General features: G+C 45.5%; 1 long non-coding RNA gene across 2 annotated transcripts; it reads left to right on the top strand.

Annotated features, from left to right (window-relative positions):
* Window positions 1-989: 989 nt before the first annotated feature.
* Window positions 990-16,749, top strand: LOC121080781. 2 transcript variants are annotated; one of them, XR_005825492.1, is made up of 3 exons: window positions 990-1,117; window positions 12,890-13,045; window positions 16,597-16,749. It is a non-coding gene; the product is annotated as an uncharacterized LOC121080781 (long non-coding RNA). The 2 variants fall into 2 exon arrangements; XR_005825491.1 differs by having other exon boundaries at window positions 12,882-13,045.
* Window positions 16,750-16,993: the final 244 nt, after the last annotated feature.

The following is a 16,993-nucleotide window of genomic DNA, read 5'->3' as shown; positions in this document are numbered from 1 at the left end:
TTAAATAAATCATGAGCCACTGGGGCTGGTATTGAGTTCCGTTTCATCTCCCAGCAGACAGAGGAAAGCTCAGAAAAATACCAGGGTGGTGTGTGGTTTTTTGTTTGTTTGTTTGTTTTTTCTCCCCCCCCAGACTCCTTTACTAATAAACGTGAACAATGTTTTAACTTACTTAGCCTTTTGGGTCATCTCAATAACTCTCCACGGAGGGGTGCTCCCTTAGCTGGCAGCCCCCCAAAAGCTAAGCAAGACAAGGCATAGACTTGTGTCACCTTGACTCCTTTCTATTCAGTTTCACTGGCTTCTGCGCTTCCCTCTTGGGACAACTGTTTTGCCCTGAAGGTCTTTGTAACAGGAGTTTTTCCCCCTAGGACAGAAACGTGCAGGAGGGGGAGCAGAAACAGGGAGCGAACTGTAGTGAATGCAGGTTAAATTTGTCTGTCACTAGTGCTCCGGAGTGAAGGAATATGGGTATGTCGGGGTACTTCTGCAGTATGTTGGGTAATAAAGAATAACACAGAGGTGAAACCTTAGAAAGGTTTTTAAGGGTTCTTGCCTGGAGGCTGACACCTCCAAGAAGTTTCTCAAAGCTAGCTCTCTAGAATAAGCCTGTTTCCTGTGAATGACATGGGGCTTTCAGCAGGATCTGCTCTAGGGTTATGTAGGGTGGCTAGCAAAGGAGGAAAGCAAGACAGCAGGGCTTGCTGCCCACCCTGCAGTTGAGTAGCAAGATGTGAGAACTTGCAGCTGTTGTCTCCTGGTTACAGACCAGTTGGAGACCTTTTCATTTTGGCTCCCCATGTCTTGGAGTGTTCATTGGCATGCAGACTCCGGCAGATGACTTGTAGGATAAGGATGGTGTGTCACTGTTGGCACCTTGGCTGAATGGGGAGGGAGCTGCAGCTGGAGCAGACAGATCTGGACGTTCCCCAAGTCTAGGAGTGTCTGCAGCTTTGAGATGACGTTTAATCTTGACATTGCTGCTGGTATGGTGGTTTTCCCTACCATGCAGGGTCTCTGCTGATGCTGTGGGACCTGGGGAGTCCATTTGTCTAAAGCAGGCAGCATATTGGGGAGGGAGAAGCGAGCTGGCAGATGTTAGAAGGAGCGTTGTCCTGTAAGTACAACCTGTCTAATCCTGGTGGTATGGACTAGGAACAGCCTTACTTCCAGATACTAGAACAGCAGAGACTTAAAATGTCGGTGGGTTTCAGGCATCCTCCTGCAATTATGATGACAGTTAAGCAGACCTATGTAGCATGTAGTCAAGGTTGACTGCATGTGAACATAAAGCGTATCTTGTCTGTACGCAGACTGACACCAACAATGATCTCATCATGTGTCAGCAATATGCTAACTCTGCTAGGAGTGAACAGTCCTATTTGACATTCAGTGGTACTTCCATAAACACAATCTTTGTGCAGCCAGAATACAACTGCATAACCTTTTTGTGCTTTGCCTGTCAAGCAGATCGCTTTTGTATGCAGCAGGTGATGGCTAAAGAGATTATTTCATTTGGCTTAAAGCTGTAGCTGAAATGAGCACCAGAAGTGAAATTTGGCATTTCCAGTGCTCTGTTCCATGATTAACAGAGAAGCTGGTGCTTTTCTGCCTTAGGCAGTCTGTTGCTTTTGAGCAGTGAACCTATTCTCTATTGACGTACAAAGTAATAAAACCAAGTCCACAAAGCAAGAAGGACTGCACCTGTGCATAGGGTCTGCCTTGAGGCTGGTTTTCGTAGAGTCTTGGTGAAGTGGCCTAAGCTCGGCAGCGGTTATGCCCAGCGGCCATGTACCCAAAGAGCTGCTCAAAATAAAAGTGCTACCAGGTATCCCAGGGGAAATTGCCCTTCAAATGGCTGGCACGGATGGCGATAGGTGGCAGGACCACAGAGGACAATTTGCTGGCCACACAATTATGACGTTTTACACTGCATGAGTAGCATTCACTGCTGTTGCTTTAAGTCTAAACTCAGACCACATCCTAAAGGAAAGTATCTTTAAGAATAAAGGAGGCCCTTTTTACTAACCCCTTTCTGCCACCTCCAAAACCCAGTAGCTTTCCTCTCTAAAAATATACTGTGGAATTGGTCCATTTATTACTCTCAGTACCACACTGCTGTTTTTTCACCTCTTCTGGCTGTGAACTGTTTTGAGCTTCTCACTCCCCAGGAAGTTGTTGTTGTTGTTGTTATCCTAAATAGGCCAATTTTCCTCCTTTTTTGGGGGCTGCCAGAGATGGTTAAGTGTCTGAAGAGACTGAAGCTCTTCAGTTTCATTGCTGTGCACCAGAACTTCCCTGCTGTGTGCCTTCACCTGGTTTGCACTGCAGCCACTTCTGATGTCTGCTGCATCTGTGACAGCCATTTGCTCCCATCGCAACGCTGACATCAGTGGCTTGATGTGTTTCACCTAAGCAAAGGGAAATGACCACCTCCTCCCTATTGTTAGCAATGGATGAAAACGAGAGGGCACTGAAGGGCACACTCGAGTCCTGGTTGGTGAATGTGATTCTATGTACCACAGCATGGAGACAGTGTAAGTCTGACACAGCTGATGCTCGGCAGTCCCTTGCTAGGGACTGGTTCCTACCATGGTGGCAAGAGAAGAAAAAAAAAAAAAAGATAAAAAAGGGAAGTCTTCACTTATCTTTGAATAAATGCTAAGTTAGGTTGTTTGCAGAGTCTCACTGCAGTATTCCTGTAAAAGACACGTCCTTGCTACCCATCTCTTTAGCAATGTTTCAGGTTCCTAGACTTTTCTCCACACCTAGCTGAAGCCTATATTGAGGGGAGAAAAGTGCATCACCACCCACTTGAGTCTGATCAGATTGACTAACTCACAGGCAGCCTTTATCCTCTGTTCGCCCAGTTCATAGATCCTTAAACTTTTTCCTGGATGGTCTGTTGAAGACTTTTTATCACAGGCTTACTTTGCTTAGTTAATTTCTGTGTGTCCTTTAGAAGTACTCTACAGATATCCACAAGTCCATAGGCAATGAATCTGAAGACGCCAGACTAAGAAAACTTTGTGTGACAAAAGAATTTCTACTCCCTACCAGAGAGGGTCCATGGTGCTTTTGGTAAAATGGAGGATTTGATTCTTCGGTGGAAGATAAATAATCACTGCTGCTGCAAGCAGCACCAAATAGCCCACCACGGGCATCCTTGTAGCACAGGGCCTTCTTACTCCCTTGTCCATCCAAAAGCAGATGCATGTGCTGCTGTCGGGGAGCTGTGGTGCCGTTCCCCCCCCCAAAGAATTAGGCATGAATCTTGGACCCATAGAGTAGCTGTGGTGGGAAGGGACCTTTGGAGACCTAGTCCAGCCCCACTGCTGAAAGCAAGGTCAGCTATAGCAGGTTGCTCAGGACTGCATCCAGTGGCTTTTGACCATCTCCAAGGATGGAGGCTCTACAAACTCAGTAGGCAACCTATTCAGCCACCCTCATAGCAAAAGTGTGTCCTGATGTTCAGGGGCAGCTTCCTGTGTTTCAGCTTGGGCCCGTTCCCTCTGGTCCTTCACTGGGCACCACTAAGAAAAGCCTGGCTCCACCTCCTTTACTCCATCAGGTATTTATACACATGGATAAGATCCCCTTGAGCTTTTTTCTTTTCCAGGTTGAGCAATCCCGTCTCTCTCAGCTTCTCATGTGTCAGATTCTCCACTTTCTTAATCACCTTTGTGGCATTTTCATGAACTCGTTGGAGGGGTGGCCTCACCAGTGTTGAGTAGCGGGGAAGGATCACCTCCCTTGACCTGCTGGCAGCGCTTCTCCTTATGTAGCCTAGGGCACCACTAGTCTTCATTGCAGCAAGGGCATACTGCTGGCTCATGTTCAACTTGGTGTCCACCAGCACCTCCAGATCCTTTTGTGGCAAGCTGCTTTCCAGCCAGTTGGCCACCAGCATATATTGGTGCCTGCTGTTGTTCCTTCCCAGGTGCAGGACTTTGAACTTCTCCTTGCTGGACTTCAGGAAGTTCCAGTCGGCCCATTTCTCCAGCCAGACCAGGTTCTTCTGAATGACAGCACGACCGCCTCTCTGTCATATGTGCATCAACATTCTGTAAAAAGGGAGCATGTATGCCAGAGCAATGCATACCCTAATATATTTCGGATCTCTGATAAAAACCCTTTGTAGGAAGTGTTTTTGAATCCTCCTGATGGCAAGTCTTAATCATACAAATCAAGTTATTTTACTGGTTCCTTCTAAGTCCTCGCAGTTTTCCTTGTACAGACTAGGTGCATATCTGGTCTCTCAGTTATGTTTCTTTAACCTTTGTGCTCTGTGTCTGCCTAACTGGCAAGCTATTGCAAGCAGCTATGTAAAGCACCTGAATATTTGGGCTTTTGCCATGTTAATTCGTTAACTGTAGGTAAAATTTGTTGCAGGAGAAGCTGAGTGTTTTCTGATACTTCCTACCAGCAGGAATCAATAACTATGCAACCTCTCATTTTTGTGCCAGATTAAAAAAAAAAACAAAAACCAACAACCACCACCACCACCACCCCCCCAAAAAAAAAAAAAAACAAATAAAAAAACCCACCACCAAACCCCCCAAACCCAGAATACCAAGTCTGGTTTTCACTTACTTAGCTTCTGGCTACTGTGTACTGTTGAGGGTCTAACTGGACTTGGGCTTTTGAAGACTTTCAACTTCTGTTGATGACAGCTGGAACTGAAAGTGCTGTAGGCATCACTAGGCTGCACTAGTAAGGCTGTCCTGCCTACACCCAGACTTCAAAGAGCATGTTTGGTTCAGGAGTGTAACACAGCTGGTCAGGCCTGCCAGAATTTCTTGTCTGTATTATGGGTTAATGATCAAATAGATGCATTCAGCCAGGAAGCAGCATTCAAGCCTTTGTGCAAGCATTCAGTTTGTGAATCTGAAATTATTTTACTTCAGTATAAATAGGGGAAAAAGCATTCTATTACTCTGAACCAAAAGCCAATTATATCCTTCTAAGCCTGAAAGGGAAACAATACAAATGGATTGCTGATTATAATCATTGACTGTGACTGGTGGCTCCATCAGTCATTCCTGAAATAACTGGTTGAAAATAGAAAATAAATGGGGTTTTGTCACAGTTTGACCCCAGCTGCTCGCTCACTCCCCTCTCACCCAGAGGGATGGGGAGGTTCGGAAAGGAATACAAAAGTCAAGGGTTGAGATAAGAACAATTTAATAAGTAAAGCAAAGCTGTGCATGCAAGCAAAGAAAAACATTTTCTTTTGCTACTCCCCATGGGCCGGCAGGTGTTTGGCCATCCCCAGGGAAGCCGGGCTCCATCGTGTGTAACAGTTACTTGGGAAGACAAACGCCGTAACACTGAGTGTGGCCCCCTTCCTGCTCCACCCCCCCCCACCCCCACCCCCACTTACATACTCAGCATGACATCAATCACATGGTATGGAATATTCCTGTGGCCAGTTTGGGGCACCCCTGCCCTGGCTGTGTCCCCTCCCAGTTTCCTGTGCCCCTCCAGCCCTCTCACTGGCACGGACCAAGGAACTGAGAAGTCCTTGACTTGGTATAAACATCATCCAGCAACAAGCAAAAACTTCAGTGTGTTAACAATATTTTTGCCACACCAAAACAAGCACTGCACCAGCTACTAAGAGCAGAATTAACTCCATCCCAGCTGAAACCAGGACAGTTTGTATATCCCTGATGTGTGTATCTGGGCACAGATTCTGAGTGCATTCATTGCATTTTTGGATGACAGTGATCTTTTCTGGGTGAGGGAATCGACAAACCATCCTTCACATCAAGCATTCCTCTTTGCTCCTGTGCCTCCTGTCTTTCTGCCAGGCTTCCCTCTTCTCCTGTCTGATCTTCCTAGTGTCTTCATCTTACCTCTAGATTTACTCTTTCCCTTCTTGCCTCCCATTTCTCCTCTCCCAGCCAAGTGCAGACACAGGCAGCTTCTCCCTGCCCAACAGCACATCTATGGGAACAAGGTGCATCCTCTTCTGTATGCTTGGTGCAGGCAAGGACCAACATTGCTCTTTCCATGTTTGCTCTTCTTCTCCATTTCCAGGTGGTACCAGTTCACACAGAAGCCATCCATGCATGTCCTGCTGGTGTGCACCTTCCTGAAGGACTTGCATGTGGGAAAAGCCTGCTGCTTGCTGGAGCACAAACACAGAGGCAGCTGTGGTGGCTTAATGGCTGCCACCACCACGCTGACCACCAGCTGGTCCTGCTCATGTCATGCCTGGTGGGGTGGTGAGATGTGGGAACAGGCAGCACATGTGGTGGGTGTAGCATGGCTTTCTGCTGAGTTCAGGGTATGCACAGGCTGTCTGTCAGAGCCCACTGTCTCTAACTTGGAAAGCGGAGCCAGGGGCTGTTGGAATGGGGATGCTCTGGAGATGCTTTAGGGCACTGAGGAAGGCAGGCTGGGGCATAAAACAGAGGGTAAAGCTGCTGTCTGAGTGTCCTGGTATTCAGAAAGCTGGTGCAAAGATTGGCACCTATCATGAGTCCCTGACAAGTGCAACTGTCTTGGTTTAGACAAATGTGTTTGCTGGTCCTCCAGCGGGCTGAGGCATGGGGCGTGGGCTCCCTGAGCTTGACAAGACCGTGCAAGTTGTAGGCATGCCTTGAAAGAGACCCTTAACAGCAGAAATTAGAGCACCTGACAGCTTCAAGGCATGGGTGCAGCTGGGTAGAGGCCATGGAAGTCAAGACAGCTTCTGAATGCCCCTCCTTGGCTCTGGCTGCAGTGATTGCTAAAGTCTTTGCAAAGCTGTTTCAGCAAACTAAATCCAGCTGCAAAGCAGGAAAAGTATTCAGGGTTGGACTTGGAGGAATTTTTTTGGGGGAGGTTTTGTTTGTTTGTTTGTTTGTTGTTTTATGTGGAAGAGGTCAGTGAAGCTCTGGTGGCTGGCAGGAGGAACAGAACCACAGCAGCTGGCACCACCAGCAGTACAAGCTGCAGTGCGCTCACACCCTCAGACAGTGTTGCTTTTAGTGGCTTAGCCCAGGTTTCAGTGCACATGCTGGTTTTTGGATGTTGGGCTAAGTGATTTAGGTTTTATGAACGGGCATTAAAGCATGCAGCTCAGTCATAACATATATTAAGCTGTGGGAATTTGAGTTGCATGTTGCATTAGGTTTGGTTTTAAGCTAGCTAAGCAACTTAACCATGTGCATATTGTATTTATATGCAATATATTCACTTTCAAACTAAATATATTGACTTACATATTAACTCCTATTTTATTTTCTTTAGGATGATGCATTTTATGTTATTTTAAATAAATATAAGGCATGCCTGTTTGTGCATGCATGTAAATAGGAAAAAAACTAGAAAATGTACTGTTAATAAACCTCCTCCTCTTTATTTTCTGTTGAATATATAACACTTTATTTTAGTAAATGAAAAAAGTTTTTGATTTGCATGCTTGCCTGACTGCTGTCTGGAGGTGTTTGCATTCCTACTTTCTAAAAAGACCTTTTGTTAAAACACAGTAAGCTTTCAGCAAGGTACCAGATGTTACAGAAATACAAGCAAAATCAAGATCTTAGCTTTGACTTTTTCCACAAGGTAGCATATCCTATTCCTGAGAAGCTTTATTATTTATTAAGGAGCCACAGGGCTGGATTCCTCACTGTCTTCATTTGTTCCAGTGCAAAAATATAAAAGGCTGCCAGTTTGAAATCTAGTATCTTCCACCCTCTTCATTCTGGTTTGACTGACAATAGTGCATTAATATGATGCGTAAGACAGTGGATACCTCCTCCATGTCTTGTTTGAATGGGATTTGCCAGCAGTGTTATTTGGAATTAGTCTTTTTTAGCTATAACTGCTCTTTCCTAATGAATAGCTTCACTAAGACTAGCATTTCTTGGGTGTCCATGTCTGCAAATGTCTTCTGCAGATTTAAGTCATTGTGCATGTACCTTGGACTTGCTCTTTCAGGCCATGTACTCAGGAAGGAGCACAAAGTTTTGTGGCTGTCCTTCTGCCAAAACAATACACAGAAAGTGCAGTATGTTGATGACATTGGACAAAGCCCCTGGACACTGCACAGGGGAAGCTGAACATTTTTTTTTTCCTTGGAAACACATGGGGCAGACGTTTGCGCACCTACTGCAGCACTGCACTCATGCCTGGGACAAGGGGTAGTGAGAAAACTGTGCTGTGGTGTTTGCTGTGTGCCCGCAGAGGTGGCTGCACTGTGTGAGAGCAGAAACCAGGCTGAGGACCTTCAGGCTTCATAGATGCGTAAATGCCATGAAGACCCAGAGCCTCTACTGCACATCATCGCAACCCACGTGGTGTAACTTGCTCCTAACAACATCAGAGCTGCGACCTGAGCAGAAGCAGGCTGAAACTGAGCACTTTAAATGCCACATACCATGCTGTTTTTCTTCTAGGCTGTCTCTAGTATTATCTAAATATCTCAAGTATTATCTTTATTCTGGGTGTTTACTATTTATCCTCATTAAAAGATTTTGATTTAGTTTTTGGACTTTGATGAGCTTTGCAGATAGCACTGGTCCCTTACTGCTTCTTTTTTTTTTTTCTTCCCCTCCTTGTTTTTTGACATCTGAACAGCTGTTTAATATGGGAAGTTTTTCTGAAAGCCAGCTTTAGTAACACTGCATGCCATCATTTTTCTCATTACCAACCCTTTCCCTGTTCCACTGAGAGCACAGCCCCATCACTGGGTCTCCGGTTTTGCTAAAGCCAAGTCTGGGTGGGCAAAAGCTAACCCAGGGGAGTGGAGCATGTGGCACACGTGGTGCCATGCCCAACACAGTGCTGGGGACGTGGGTGTTGCTGACCAGGTGGCAGGACGCAGGGCTTCAGCAGCCCACGGCACAAACAGCCACTCCTCGAGGCATGCTGCTTTGATGTTCGACCGTGATGTACATGATAGCATCGAGGTCAAGCATAGCTGTGTGAAGCAAACATCTTCCAGGTGTGTTTTCTCAGAATGTCTATTTGGCTGGCACCTGGAGAGCAGCACCTCACATCCCAGGAACTTACTGTTTAACAGGGGAGAGTTAAATCCCAGCAAACTCACTGGCACGTGAGCAGCATCCCACAGCCAGCTGCACTTGCTGACCAAGTACTGCCCTGGTAGCAATGGTGTGGCACAGCCCGCCGGTTGGTGGGCAAATGGGTTGCCAGCCCATCCCGGATGTTATTGTCTGAACACCAGCAAAGGTGGCTAGGAACATGATAATAAGTTTTCCAACCCTCACGACAGTCAGCCATGTCAAACAGGCCAGTATCTGCTCATTATTGGGTCTTCCTACAGGCTTTTTACTGTCACAGAGCAGCAATCCTGCATTAGCCACACAGAAACACGAAATGGCTAAGCTCACACCCCCTCCATTGCACATGCCTGAGAACTGAGGGGGAGCTCAGATCTGAGGCTCCAGGATAAAGTAAAATTGTTCTCTAAGGAGTGAGCCTGGCTGATGTAAACTGATGCAAGCCTGTGGCTGGTCATCGCTGTTACCTACTGGCTTTCTGTTTCTCTGGCAGCACTGATTGTTTTCATCTTGCAGAGTGGAATAGGAATGAAAAAAAAAAAAAAAAGACAGACAAAGGCGACAACATAGTCTTCCTGAGAAAGGAAGCACCCTGCATGCCTGTATCTTTAGAGCCATTTGTCTTGAATCGCTCCTTGGCCTCATCCTACTGCAGCTGTACACTGTGGCAAAGCATAAATGACAGCTTTGTGCAAGGGATGAAAGTAGGAAGTATGTGGGATATATAGGCATGGATGCTACCTGCAGCATGATTCCTCAAGCTGAGATAATCTTACGAGGAATTTGTTTCAAAAAAGCATTTCTATTAATGCACAGAAAAACTCCCCACAAAAAGCTGCAAAATCCTGGAACATCTGTGTGAAATCAGATCTGTCAAAAACCTTTGGATTGCAGCCCAAAAGGAAACTCTTGCATACCAAAGCATGGTTTGACCTGGGACAAGCCTATGGAACAATGCTTAACAATTCCATGTAGGTTTTTTTTTCATAAAATATTTGTGAGAAAAGCCATGAGTCAACCCAAAATATCTCTGGCTGTTGTTGCGCTGTTGATTTTGTTCAGCATTTACTATCAGGAAAATCTGGCACATTGCAGGCAGATCTTGGGACTTCTTGGTCTTGTCTCTCCTGGACTGTCACACTGGGGACAGTTTTAGCTGTTGTATCTCTGTGTGGGAACTGGCACTGTATTTTGTACTGCAGATGGTGATGGAGGGTAATTTTCTGTCAACACCCCATGCAGACAAGATCCCTTCAGGCAGGCAGAAGCCAGGCTGCATTAGGGAGCTTAGTTTTAGTTTGCAGGAAAGCCTCTGCCACACCAAGTGGGCTGTCTGGGGACAGGCAGGCAGCCTGCCCTTGACTGCACCTGCACATCTTTGCAAACTACTCAGATAATATTCCTTCTATGCATTACAGTTTGCTTGTGTGCGATGGCTATGGAAAATTTTGCAGTGGGTGCAATTTTCTAGTGGTGCAACCATTGTAACATTCATGCCTTACGATGGATGGCTGAGTACAGAATTGGACCATTAGTATTTTTATCTGTGTGTCGAAGCACACTTGGGGTTTTTCTGGTTTGTAAGAGGGGAAATATGTTAGCCTCCTTGTGTTTTTTCTACCCAGGATTTCTTCCTGTGAAGTATTGAGCACACCTAAAATTCACTGCAGTGAGTGATTTAACAAATGGCTTTGCTTAAAAAGAGAAACAGAAGCATGCTTATTTCAGAGAGGAGTTGGTAAAGCTGCTATTTTCCAGAAGTCTTGAAATTCCCTATTTCCCTCACCTCCCTCCAAAGGTCCAAGTAAAGGCAAAGCACTTAAGATAACTTTCTGGCACTGAGGAGTTAAAAAAAAAAGTGTAGCTGGAAAGATCTAGTTAGATATAGCCAGAATTTTGACTTAATAAAATGGAAAAACCTGCAGCTGCAGAAACACAACGTAAATTGCTGGCCAGCAGATGAGGATGACCAATGAGAATGGTGGGAGTGCTGTGCAGAAGGGTGGGCAAAGGTGACGGAAGGGAGCACCAGCATGGGAAGGACTTTCCACAGCACAGCCCTGCACCATGCTTCCCCAAGGAGGAGGGAGAAGCATGCTGCATCACTCAAATCCAGGATGCAAAGACTTTTGGGTCCTTTTACTACCAACTTTCAGACCTTCTGCCTTGGTATCATCATGCTTTCTGGTAAATGCTGAGGAAAAACTTTATTTTTCTTTTTTTTTTTTTTTCTGGATGATGCTTTCTAAGCATGCTCAGAGGCCTCTGTGCCATGGGGATGGGTGGCCAGGATGGCTCGAAGTGACTCTGCTCAGCGGGGGCCAGGGTCCTGGCTCTGCCCCAAGGGGCTGGGGGCACCATGCTCAGCAGCAGGTACTGAGTCTCCTGCCAGAGAGGGAGGAAGGGCTGCCAGCTTTGTCAGCCTTGGCTCATCACCCATCTCATACAGAGGTCCAGGGTGTGTGACACTGTATGTTGTCACACATTGTCACATGGAGGTGGCATGTGCTAGAGGAGCGTAACTAGGACATGTGCAGTTGTCTCCCTGAACTGTTTCTTCATATTTTGGATCTACTGGTAGCTTATGTTGTGGTTTCATGGTTTCAGCTGAGTGAAAATACTGGAGTTTGGGTGAATTATGAATCATGTGGTGTTTAGCAATTACAAACATCATGAGCTGGCTGTCCCCTGGCCTGATCTTCAGACCTTGGTCCTTGCATGTGTCCAGTGTGGTCTCAGAGTTACTTATTTTTCTGTAGAGAGGTGCTAGAAGTGCTCAGAAATGCAACAGACCACTCACCGCTGCTATCTGCTGTTGAAAGCCTGGCCCCAGCTTGACAGTCTGAGAGATACACTCTGGTTTCTGCCAGGAGCTGCTTACTCTTGTGCTGGGTTTACCACTTTTCTCTGACTTTTAAATTTAATTTTTAGTCCTTCTTCCCATCTTATAATGTCCATTCTGAATATTAAGACTATCTTAAAATTCTGGAGAGAATTTACTTTCTAACTTTACGTAAAGCCAAATGGATAAGTATACTTACATTTAGGTGTTTGATTTTGGGTACTTTAAGCACAAATAAAGCACTGTTCATGTAAAACATGTTTCTAAAAAGAGATTCATCTCTTCTTACTGCTCCAAATTATCTGACAAAGCAGTCCTTGTGATTACTGGCTGATATAAAAGGATAATCAGATTTTTACCGTGTTGTCTCAAATTTTTCCCTTCAAAAGGTTAGCACCAAGTTCAAGTGGAGGCTTGGTAGCTGTGTGTGGTATTTACCACAGCAGGCATGGTGAACAATTGTGCAGGGAAGTATCTGATATAGGATGATGAACGACGTGTTCTCAGGGTTACCTTGCTGACCTCATCTTTTTTAGTTCTTTGTCCCTGTGCATAGCACCAGTAAGGAGGTTGTTGTCCTGTGGTGTTCCCATAGTCTCAGCAGATGAAAGGGTAAAAGTCTTGATGGGCCTTTGTTTTTGTCTTGCTTGCAGGGATTTGAGGAGCAGTGGTAGCTGGGATGATGGTCCCTCATCGGCAGCCTTGCAGTCTCCCTGCCAGATCAGTCCCTGTTCTCTTACCCGTGGGTGACTCACCCTGGGGAGACTGCTCAAAGGCAGGGTGCAGGACAGTGTCAAGTCACTACTTGAAAAAAAGTGCTCTCCAGTTTTGTACTGGGGCTCCCAGAAGAATCTCCTGTCCTCCTGCAGCTCAGGCTATAATGGTGCCTGAAGAGAACAGCAGGAGAGAGGGGAGAAGATAAAAGCTGGAAGCTGACTCAGATTTCTTTAGAGTGGCTCGCACAGCTCACTGAGCACTGATTGCCACTTCTTAATTTTCCTTTGCCTTTTTCTATTCTCCTTGAGATCTGCAGATGTGCTTCCTCTTCCATGGGCCTACAAGCAGTTGAGAGAGGATGTATTCCTTGTAAAGCACTGACCAACACCAGAGGAGAGTGGAACCTTCGTTTATTTTTGCCCTTGGGCTACTCAAGTTATGGAAATCCTGCCATGCCACCATGCCAGTTCAGGTAGGTGGGGGTTGTGGTGGATGGCGTGGTCCCAGGTTCCCTTCACTGATATACCAGCTTCACATTCTGCTTGATGTATGTTTATTGATCCTAACCACCACCTCAAGATTTCCCTTTGCCTTGCTTCACAGCATCTCACCTGCCCTATGGTCTAGTGAGGCACTGAGATATACCCTTGCACCCTTGCCTGCTCTGCTCATTCCAGTTCTCAGGGCACGGAGTTAGTGGACCAGTTAATTCTTGCACAGTCCCGTTGTGGTATGGCTTGACCCCCCTGGCCTGGTGGGCAGCAGGGTGGCCAGGACACGAGATCACTCAACATGACTACATTGCATGTTACATGTCTTCTCCAGCAATAGTGCTTCTTTCAGGTTCGTCTCTGCACTGGCAACTCACACACCTGTGTTTCCTCAAGGTGTAAGAAAGTTTGGAAAGGTGAAAATCAATCCCTTTTATATGTTTGTTTTCTAAAACCAGTGGCCCATCCTCTCAACAATGAAGTTTGCTGTGTATGAACAACATTACATGACTGTCCCAGGACCCAATATTTAGGCATCTTCCTCCTTAATGGGTCTTTGTACAAAATGGTTGAAGCTGGAAGGAATTCTCCTGGTCCAACCCCTTCTGCCCAAACAAGACCACCTAGAGTCAGTTGCCAAGGACCATGCCAGACGGCTTTTGAATATCTTCAAGGATGGAGACTCCACCACCTCTCTGGGAAACCCGCACCACTGCTTAGTCACTCCCATAGTGAAAAGGTGTTTCCTGATGTTCTGGTTGAACCTCCTGTGTTTCAGTCTGTGGTCATTGCCTCTGGTCCTGTTACTGAGCAGTGCTGGAAAGAGCCTGGCTCCATCTTTTTTGCACCACAATACAGGTATTTGTACACATTGCCAAGATCCCCCCAGAGCTTGCTCTTCGCCAGGATGAACAGACTCATCTTTCTTAGCCATCCCTTATAGATGAGATGCTCCAGGCCCTTCACCATCTTGGTGGACTCTCTTCAGTACATCCATGTCTCTCTTGTACAGGGAACCCAAAAAGGAAAGGTAAAGAAACCTGCATGGGAAACTACCAAACCCATGAACCAACTGAGGCAGCAGCTGTGCCCTTTTCTCCTTTCAATCCAGTGAAAGGATTTCAGCTATGTGAGTTTTTGGGTTTGATTTCAACCTGCCTCTCTGATGAACTCAGTTAAGCCTTGCATGTTTGGAGAGTTTCACTCTCAGTGCACTTTCACTGTCCCATTTGCCACTAAGGTTCAGGCTGTGGTTCCTGTGCCAGCCTACACTGACCTCATGGTTTTCAGCCTTCAAGGCCAACAGAAAACAAACTTGTGGAAGAAATCTATTGCTACAGTCTTTTACTTGCTGGGCATAGGTCTTTGCCTCTATCAGAAAACCTGGAAGCTTTGGAAATTAAAAACAAACTGAAAACTGCTAATGTCGCTACTGTAATTCTGAACCAATTAGATGCTGCCAGATCCAAGGAGCAGCACTCGAGACTTGTGCTCAGAGGACAACAGTAGTGCTCCTTGTGAAGGTGCTCATCAAAATGCAGAACAAGGAAACACCTTTGCTTAGCGAGGCAGTCCTGGTGTCAGGAACTTTGTCCTGGGCAGAGGGCACAGTGGGGAGCATGAACAATGTCCCACAGCTGGGGCAAAGGCTGTGCCTTGGTCTTTCTTCCACAGCAGTGGGAATAAGACTGAGGAAGAGATATAAATGCATGGTGTGTTTGGTTGTCTGATGCCATGAAACACTTCTGAAATGCAAAAGCTTTTTAGGCTGGAGTAAGTCATAACTTATGACGTGAAAGGAGTATTTTGACATATGGTTTGTTGTATTATCTCACTCGCAGTAGGGAGCCCTACTCATAGATCAGGCCTTTTGAGTGCTCAGCACGGAGCAAACCCAGCACAAGAGGCTGTCTGAGGCAAAACACAGGTGTTTTCTTTCATCCGCACACTGTAATTTATGCTCAAGTGCAGCCCTCCATTTTTGAAAAGTTCCTGTAAAATGTTCAGCTGAAACAAACATTATTTTTACAATTAGATGACACAGCTGCACTGACACAGCTACCAGCCTGGCTGCCGGTATAAGCCACTTATCAAGGATATCATAGCTAGCCTAAGTTGGGACACACCTGCACAGCTGTAGCTAATTTTGTACTTAAAGGGATTGGTTTCAATTCATTGTATTGCAACCAGTTACTCCCTTTGAAGTATCACCTGTCCTCCAGAAGAGGACTACCAGGAACAGCGCCAAGGCTGGCTATCACACCTGTCTTGCTGAGATGCACACTAAATATCTTCCTGTCAAAAGCTAAATCTCACGCTTTCAGGCTTCAACATAGTCAGCTCAAGCTAGCTCTACTGTACTTGACAACACTTAAGAAACTAAGTGCTCTGAATTCATTGTAAACCAAGGTGTCATCTAATTTTGATTTTGTGGGTTTCAGGAAGCTTTATGTCTGTTTCACATTGTCACTTTGAGAGTTTTGCACTGATTAAGTGACGTGATTTTTAATCTGCAGTGACTTGGAATAAAAGAACAGCTGCAATTCTCTGGAATGAGAAGCCAAAGGGCAAACTGAAAATGCCACATCTAATACCTGGAAACGTGGAACACAGAGGGCTGAACAGTGCAGTCTCCTTGGGGAAAAAAAACCCAACACCAAAATTTCGGGAAAATCTATCTTTTGCAGCTGACATCTCAATTTGCAGTTCTGTCACTGGGCACAGTGTCTAACATGTGCCTCACAAAATTCACGAGCTGGTAGCTAATTTGCTGGTTTTGTGACCGCAGATGTCATTTGGTTCTTTTCAGGAAAGTGCTTGCCCTCAGTGCCTCGAATTTTGCCTTTAAAAGATTAGGAATGTGTTTGCAGGCTGCTGTAACAATGGTTTAAATGACTGCCCTTTGTCTGATTCAAGAATGACTGTTTTGTCTAAGCAGAATGTACACATCTTCATTATGTTCCTGTAGAATACATCACACTTGATCTGGATTAGCTTTCACGCACACAAAAAACAGAGAGGATGACAATGATGCCAGCTTGAGCTGCATGTTGAACTGCATTTTGCTTGTCTAAGTGCACTCGCTGGAGGCGGACGGGCTGCCTTCTCTGTTCTGGAGTGACAATGCTCCAGTGCCATTTACACCAGCGTAATCAATTGTAAATGTTTCAAACTTCAGATTTAGAGCAGTGTCATTTGGCACTGATGGGTAACACTAAACACCTTGAAAAATAACCTTCAGGTCTTAGACCTGCACCAGCACAGAAAGGCATACATACATACATACTTATATATATGTATATGCCCACATATATGAATTTTTTAGTTCATCAAGCATAGCAATTCCCTGAATTCCTCCTCTCAGCTAAAAGATGTGATCCTGAGGGTTTACTTGAATCTTGGCCAGGGAAAGGCAAGAGCATTCAACATTTTCTTCAGTTTGCATGGTTGGAGGTAGCTCAAAGGATGGGAAAACAAACGCTTGCTCATAACAGCCTAAAGAGAGATCTAATTTTCCTTTTGTTTGCTCCAGTTCTCCGTCACTTTGATAGCATTGGGTTTAGCCCTGCTGTACACAACACCAATGATGCTAGGATCCATCCCACTGATATCCTGGATGATGGTGGTATGTTGCTGTTGACTTTATGGCTCAGTAGTGTTCTGTTTTCCTTTATTTTTATCTGCATGTTACAATTTCAAGATTATTTATCCTGTAGTTTCAAGGAAACGTGATAGCTGGTATCACACGTGACCCAGTGATATCAGTTGGGTCTGATACCACTCAGAAGGAATTAACACTGGAGAGTAAACTGAAGGGGGCCGCAAAGTGGACCTAAAAAGGGGAAGTGGAGGGAAGTTGGTACCTAAGGGGGAAAAAAGGAAAAAGTTTTGAAATAGATGGACTGGGATGGAAGGTTCAATGGTAGAGG

Source organism: Falco naumanni, chromosome Z (assembly GCF_017639655.2).
Source record: "Falco naumanni isolate bFalNau1 chromosome Z, bFalNau1.pat, whole genome shotgun sequence".
Classification (NCBI taxonomy): domain Eukaryota; kingdom Metazoa; phylum Chordata; class Aves; order Falconiformes; family Falconidae; genus Falco; species Falco naumanni.
This window is presented reverse-complemented; position numbering and strand designations above follow the sequence as displayed.